The 8,109-nt window shown below is 41.6% G+C and overlaps 4 non-coding genes across 4 annotated transcripts; all 4 read right to left on the reverse strand.

Annotated features, from left to right (window-relative positions):
• Nucleotides 1-3,881: 3,881 nt before the first annotated feature.
• On the reverse strand, nt 3,882-3,954 carry trnaf-gaa (transfer RNA phenylalanine (anticodon GAA)). The gene has a single exon. It is a non-coding gene; the product is annotated as a tRNA-Phe (tRNA).
• Nucleotides 3,955-5,320: 1,366 nt separating this feature from the next.
• On the reverse strand, nt 5,321-5,393 carry trnay-gua (transfer RNA tyrosine (anticodon GUA)). Its single transcript has one exon. It is a non-coding gene; the product is annotated as a tRNA-Tyr (tRNA).
• Nucleotides 5,394-6,761: 1,368 nt separating this feature from the next.
• Nucleotides 6,762-6,834, reverse strand: trnaf-gaa (transfer RNA phenylalanine (anticodon GAA)). Its single transcript has one exon. It is a non-coding gene; the product is annotated as a tRNA-Phe (tRNA).
• Nucleotides 6,835-7,773: 939 nt separating this feature from the next.
• On the reverse strand, nt 7,774-7,846 carry trnaf-gaa (transfer RNA phenylalanine (anticodon GAA)). Its single transcript has one exon. It is a non-coding gene; the product is annotated as a tRNA-Phe (tRNA).
• Between the last annotated feature and the right edge of the window lie 263 nt (nt 7,847-8,109).

An 8,109-nucleotide genomic window follows, 5' to 3' on the forward strand; every position in this document is an offset into this window, starting at 1 on the left:
ATGTCATAATTAGGAATAAATGTACGACAATAAGCACACATTCCTTAAAATTACAATAAATGTTTTTTTGTAATTGGTTTTGGCACATCTTTTATGGCCTGTACCCGTTTGTCACAGATGGATTTACTGTTTGGTCTGATAACATTTCCCAAAAACTTTATTTCCTGTTTCACAAACTGCAATTTCGAAAGACTGACTTTGTTTCCCTCCCGTTCTAAGTGCTTCAAAAGAGACACAGAGTCAGTCACACACGTAGCTTCATCACATGCACAGATCAACAAATCATCCACATATTGCAACAAAGCCATTCCAGCTGTCAGTGTTAGGGGTTCAAGGCTTCTTCGAAGCGCTTCATTATAGATCGTTGGGGATTCAGTGTACCCCTAGCATAACCGTGTGAACGTATAACCCTCATTGTCAAAATCAAACGCAAACCAGAACTGGCTCTCCTGGTCCACAGGCACGCTAAAAATGCATTAGCCAAATCTACCACAGTAAAATACATTGCATTTTGCGGAATTTGTGACAAAATTGTGTAAGGGTTTGGTACATGTGCCGCCCTAACAATGACAGCTGAATTTACGGCCTGAAGATCTTGCACAAGTCGCCACTCAGTTGGTGGAAGATTGGAGTGCGAACTGGAGAATCATGACATGTTATAATTATGCCCTCCTTCAACAAGGAGTCAAAAACTGGCATAATACCCTACAATGCCTCCTCTTTTAGGGGGCATTGCACTTGACACGGTCTGTAATCAGATTTTGGGGTGATTACAACCGGTTCACATCCTATGATTAAACCCACAACATATTTGTGTTTAACCCATAACCTAGGAGGTACTTCTGTCAGAGCCCCCTTCCATGTTTCTCCACCGCACTCTCCAGAAATAGCAGTTACAGTTCTCTGTACCTCGATCTCAAAATCACATTTTGACATAAATGCTCCTATACTTTTGCTGTGTTTCACGCCTGCACTTATTTAGCCCAATCTGTTGTTTTAATGCATTCTCTCACAAAGGGGCCCAAATCTGCTCACAGCAGACCACATTCATCTTCATTGTGTTTTTTTTTTTTTTCAATGAAAGTGAATGGTGACTGAGACTGAACGCTCTTTGGCCTTGATCACTGATAAAGTGTCTCAGTGTTCCCTGCTATCAAAATAGAACTGCATTTGTTTTTCTGTCAGGCAAGCTGAGAGCACACACACACACTTTTTCCCAGAAAATCTTATCACATTTCACAGTCTCATTTTTCACAGTATTTTCTGCTTTTTCACAAACAGCCTCGAAACCCTTACTCAAACTACACAGATCACAGCCGACTTCCTGCCCAATAATTTTTGCCACTCTATCACGCTGGGCAATCAAACTAGACCATCTGTCCATCATATTTGGAATTGCCTTTTCATGGTTTAACGGTATACCACCCAGTTTACAAATCCATGAATAGGCAAACACGGATAGATATTTGGCCCTATCAGTGCCTTTTTTGATCTGAAGCCAGTCAATCTGCTGCATGACGTTCCAATCAGAATCAAACCCCTGACTGACCATTTTCTTAATGAGCTGCGCAAATTTCTTTGATTTGAGCTCATCAGAGCAGAGCTGTTTACAGCGTGTGCCCTCCTCGTTTTGGTGAGAACTACTCAGAAAATTCCCTTTATCAGACATTTTTCTTGGTCACAGTTGAAAATCACTACCGAAAAGATTTTAGCAGCAAATATTTTACGCGGATAAATTAACTATAGCAGCAACAATACTGGATTTCTACCAATTTCACCACAAAGTATTCTTCACAAACATCCTGGTCACATATACTGATCCATACCAATTCAAGTCACAATTTATTTATTTACTTGGGACCGCTCCTGATGCATCGCTGGCAAAACAATCCCTATTGTATTTTATTTTATACCTAATATCTGAATCCCTAACTGCCTGATTCACTAAGCTCGGGGTACCCCTATCTGTAATTAAATTACTCTTCACACGCCTCGTCGGAGTGAAGCTCTCCCGCTCCCCTTCAAAATCTCTTCCAGTCAGACAGCCCTAACAATTAATAAAAGCTTCCTACCTTGTTAGCTGATTTGCCAGAGATGTCACCACGGAGTGACTGCCCGCCGAATCCTCTGCCAAACTGTTAGGGGTATAACAGTTATGACCCGGACCAGATATGGAGAAAGAAAACCAGGAGTCGAGAAATTCAATTAAAGAATCAAAATTTACTGAAGAATAGTTTGCAGTGAAATTGGTAGAGCCAGAGGCAAAGTCTCACGAGGAGATCGAAAGCTAACTAGTACCTTACACAAAATCTTACATCAATTATACCATTTGCAATGACGTACATTCCATTATTTTACTCCTGATTGGCTAAAAGAACATAAAGTCACAACATATAGATAGTTAAATGGCCTATCAACATTAATCAGCGCACTTGTCGTCCGCGCCCGAGATTTACGTCTGAAGTGACCTCGCAGATGGCGTCTTCGAGTCGGCCTGGTGTGCACCCCTGGTTCAAAACCTAGGTAGAAGGTCAAACGCACACACAAAACACTGACTAACGACAGTTCTTCTCTGGGCACAAGAGAGCCAGAGCACACATTATCAGGCCATTTGAACCAAAACAGAGAGATAAAATATTCACTCCTCGGGCAGAGGAGAGGGTTGAAATAACATACATTTCTTCCCTAAAGAAATAATAAGAGAAAATCACACTTCTACTATTCAGGTGTTATTACATAGGACTTTAAACCATATAATTAGTCATGGAAAGGTAACAATCAAACACAGAATACATCTGGAACACATGTTTAACGCATCCCCCCTGACCCCCTCCCCTGAGAGGCTGGAGAGCGTCACAAATAAGCTTATACCCCAAAAGACCTTCAGCCGACGTGCAGGACAGAGAGACTCTGGAATGTTCCTAAAAGAGACTAACTAACATTCAACACACATATGATTCAAAGTATATTTCAATTATGCATAAGAAAATAGAATTGATTATGTAATCATGCATATAGTTAATTCATCACTTTATTAAAGAAGTTAAGCAACAGAATACAGATAGATATTAATATAAAAGGATATATATATATATATATATATATATATATATATATATGTATATGTATTGATATATCTGAAGAGCCAAGGGATTTTGACCCTCACCCTTCAATGGGGAAGTACTTATGGACCTGGCGAGCAGGGTATTGCAGCATGACCCACCCATGTACAGTATTTTTCTCTCATGCAACCTATGTGAAGGGGGAAATAGACAATTCTTCAAAAGTCTTGGGCAAGTATGGAAACAACAATGAAGGTTACACTGACATTGGAGCTCAATTCTCTGGATTTTCATTCCATTACAGCATGGAACTGATAGTTGCTCAAAAGCGCAAACCTGGGAGTGGACAGGCAAAATGCTTTTTGGAAATTGGCAAGAGAAAAGTAGTCAAGAGCAATAGCTGCCAAGACCCTGGATTGAACCGGAGACCTTTAGATCTTCAGTCTAACACTCTCCCAACTGAGCTATTTCAGTATTTAACTTCAGAACCCTTGGATTTACACCATGTCACTCTTTTTTACATAAGTGCATGGGAAGTACTCATGGGCCTGGGTAGCAGGGTATTGCAGCATGACCCACCCACGTACAGTATTTTTCTCTCATGCAACCTATGTGAAGGGGGAAATCGACAATTCTTCAAAAGTCTTGGGCAAGTATGGAAACAACAATGAAGGTTACACTGACATTGGAGCTCAATTCTCTGGATTTTCATTCCATTACAGCATGGAACTGATAGTTGCTCAAAAGCGCAAACCTGGGAGTGGACAGGCAAAATGCTTTTTGGAAATTGGCAAGAGAAAAGTTGTCAAGAGCAATAACTGCCGAAACCCGGGATCGAACCAGGGACCTTTAAATCTTCAGTCTAACGCTCTCCCAACTGAGCTGTTTCAGCATTTCACTACATAGCTCATGGATTTACACCATGTCACTCTTTTTTACACAAGTGCATGGGGAAGTACTCATGGGCCTGGCGAGCAGGGTATTGCACATGACCCCCCCACGTACAGTATTTTTCTCTCATGCAAACTATGTGAATGTGGAAATAGACAATTCTTCAAAAGTCTTGGGCAAGTATGGAAACAACAATGAAAGTTACAGTGACATTGGAGCTCAATTCACTGGATTTACATCCAAGACTGAAAACCATTACAGCATGGAACTGATATTTGCTCAAAAGCGCAAACCTGGGAGTGGACAGGCAAAATGCTTTTGGAAATTGGTAAGAGAAAGGCACACTTTAGGACTTTTGATGGGAATTTCAACAGACAACCTAACAAGTGGGCACAAAAAGCAAAGGAGCTTCCTCTAAGATGCGAACTACAAGTTCTTCATTCCAAATGCATGGATCCCCTGTGACTAGAGAGTTTAATTGCTCTTTGGAAAGGAGTTGAAACAAAAGCAGTCAAGAGCGATAGCTGCCGAAACCTGGGATCAAACCAGGGACCTTCAGTGTAAAGATCTCCAATCTGAGCTTTTTGGCATCTTCACTTAAAATCTCATGGATTTACACTATGTCACTCTTTTTTTACATAAGTGCATGTGGAAGTACTCATGGACCTGGCAAGCAGGGTATTGCAGCATGACCCACCCACGTACAGTATTTTTCTCTCATGCAACCTATGTGAAGGGGGAAATAGACAATTCTTCAAAAGTCTTGGGCAAGTATGGAAACAACAATGAAGGTTAAACTGACATTGGAGCACAATTCACTGGATTTTCATTCCAGACTGATAACCATTACAGCATGGAACTGATATTTGCTCAAAAGCGCAAACCTGGGAGTGGACAGGCAAAATGCTTTTTGGAAATTGGCAAGAGAAAAGTAGTGAAGAGCAATAGCTGCCAAGAACCTGGATTGAACCAGGGACCTATAGATCTTCAGTCTAACACTCTCCCAACTGAGCTATTTCAGCATTTAACTTCAGAACCCTTGGATTTACACCATGTCACTCTTTTTTACATAAGTGCATGGGAAGTACTCATGGGCCTGGGTAGCAGGGTATTGCAGCATGACCCACCCACGTACAGTATTTTTCTCTCATGCAACCTATGTGAAGGGGGAAATCGACAATTCTTCAAAAGTCTTGGGCAAGTATGGAAACAACAATGAAGGTTACACTGACATTGGAGCTCAATTCTCTGGATTTTCATTCCATTACAGCATGGAACTGATAGTTGCTCAAAAGCGCAAACCTGGGAGTGGACAGGCAAAATGCTTTTTGGAAATTGGCAAGAGAAAAGTTGTCAAGAGCAATAACTGCCGAAACCCGGGATCGAACCAGGGACCTATAGATCTACAGTCTAACACTCTCCCAACTGAGCTGTTTCAGCATTTCACTACATAGCTCATGGATTTACACCATGTCACTCTTTTTTACACAAGTGCATGGGGAAGTACTCATGGGCCTGGCGAGCAGGGTATTGCACATGACCCCCCCACGTACAGTATTTTTCTCTCATGCAAACTATGTGAATGTGGAAATAGACAATTCTTCAAAAGTCTTGGGCAAGTATGGAAACAACAATGAAAGTTACAGTGACATTGGAGCTCAATTCACTGGATTTACATCCAAGACTGAAAACCATTACAGCATGGAACTGATATTTGCTCAAAAGCGCAAACCTGGGAGTGGACAGGCAAAATGCTTTTTGGAAATTGGTAAGAGAAAGGCACACTTTAGGACTTTTGATGGGAATTTCAACAGACAACCTAACAAGTGGGCACAAAAAGCAAAGGAGCTTCCTCTAAGATGCGAACTACAAGTTCTTCATTCCAAATGCATGGATCCCCTGTGACTAGAGAGTTTAATTGCTCTTTGGAAAGGAGTTGAAACAAAAGCAGTCAAGAGCGATAGCTGCCGAAACCTGGGATCAAACCAGGGACCTTCAGTGTAAAGATCTCCAATCTGAGCTTTTTTGGCATCTTCACTTAAAATCTCATGGATTTACACTATGTCACTCTTTTTTTACATAAGTGCATGTGGAAGTACTCATGGACCTGGCAAGCAGGGTATTGCAGCATGACCCACCCACGTACAGTATTTTTCTCTCATGCAACCTATGTGAAGGGGGAAATAGACAATTCTTCAAAAGTCTTGGGCAAGTATGGAAACAACAATGAAGGTTAAACTGACATTGGAGCTCAATTCACTGGATTTTCATTCCAGACTGATAACCATTACAGCATGGAACTGATATTTGCTCAAAAGCGCAAACCTGGGAGTGGACAGGCAAAATGCTTTTTGGAAATTGGCAAGAGAAAAGTAGTGAAGAGCAATAGCTGCCAAGAACCTGGATTGAACCAGGGACCTTTAGATCTTCAATCTAACACTCTCCCAACTGAGCTATTTCAACATTCAACTTCAGAACCCTTGGATTTACACCATGTCACTCTTTTTTACATAAGTGCATGGGAAGTACTCATGGGCCTGGGTAGCAGGGTATTGCAGCATGACCCACCCACGTACAGTATTTTTCTCTCATGCAACCTATGTGAAGGGGGAAATCGACAATTCTTCAAAAGTCTTGGGCAAGTATGGAAACAACAATGAAGGTTACAGTGACATTGGAGCTCAATTCTCTGGATTTTCATTCCATTACAGCATGGAACTGATATTTGCTCAAAATCACAAACCTGGGAGTGGACAGGCAAAATGCTTTTTGGAAATTGGCAAGAGAAAAGTAGTCAAGAGCAATAGCTGCCAAAACCCGGGAACGAACCAGGGACCTTTAGATCTTCAGTCTAGCACTCTCCCAACTGAGCTATTTCAGCATTTCACTACAGAGGTCATGGATTTACACCATGTCACTCTTTTTTACATAAGTGCATGGGGAAGTACTCATGGGCCTGGCGAGCAGGGTATTGCAGCATGACCCACCCACGTACAGTGTTTTTCTCTCATGCAACCTATGTGAAGGGGGAAATCGACAATTCTTCAAAAGTCTTGGGCAAGTATGGAAACAACAATGAAAGTTACAGTGACATTGGAGCTCAATTCACTGGATTTACATTCCAGACTGAAAACCATTACAGCATGGAACTGATATTTGCTCAAAAGCGCAAACCTGGGAGTGGACAGGCAAAATGCTTTTTGGAAATTGGTAAGAGAAAGGCACACTTTAGGACTTTTGATGGGAATTTCAACAGACAACCTCACAAGTGGGCACAAAAAGCAAAGGAGCTTCCTCTAAGATGTGAACTACAAGTTCTTCATTCCAAATGCATGGATCCCCTGTGACTAGAGAGTTTAATTGCTCTTTGGAAAGGAGTTGAAACAAAAGCAGTCAAGAGCGATAGCTGCTGAAACCCGGGATTGAACCAGGGACCTTCAGTGTAAAGATCTCCAATCTGAGCTTTTTTGGCATCTTCACTTAAAATCTCATGGATTTACACTATTTCACTCTTTTTTTACATAAGTGCATGTGGAAGTACTCATGGACCTGGCAAGCAGGGTATTGCAGCATGACCCACCCAAGTACAGTATTTTTCTCTCATGCAACCTATGTGAAGGGGGAAATCGACAATTCTTCAAAAGTCTTGGGCAAGTATGGAAACAACAATGAAGGTTACAGTGACATTGGAGCTCAATTCTCTGGATTTTCATTCCATTACAGCATGGAACTGATATTTGCTCAAAAGCGCAAACCTGGGAGTGGACAGGCAAAATGCTTTTTGGAAATTGGCAAGAGAAAAGTAGTCAAGAGCAACAGCTGCTGAAACCCGGGATCGAACCAGGGACCTTTAGATCTTCAGTCTAACGCTCTCCCAACTGAGCTATTTCGGCATTTCACTACAAAGCGCATGGATTTACACCATGTCACTCTTTTTTACACAAGTGCATGGGGAAGTACTCATGGGCCTGGCGAGCAGGGTATTGCACATGACCCCCACGTACAGTATTTTTCTCTCATGCAAACTATGTGAATGTGGAAATAGACAATTCTTCAAAAGTCTTGGGCAAGTATGGAAACAACAATGAAAGTTACAGTGACATTGGAGCTCAATTCACTGGATTTACATCCAAGACTGAAAACCATTACAGCATGG

Source organism: Xyrauchen texanus, unplaced genomic scaffold (genome assembly GCF_025860055.1).
Source record: "Xyrauchen texanus isolate HMW12.3.18 unplaced genomic scaffold, RBS_HiC_50CHRs HiC_scaffold_1075, whole genome shotgun sequence".
Lineage (NCBI taxonomy): Eukaryota > Metazoa > Chordata > Actinopteri > Cypriniformes > Catostomidae > Xyrauchen > Xyrauchen texanus.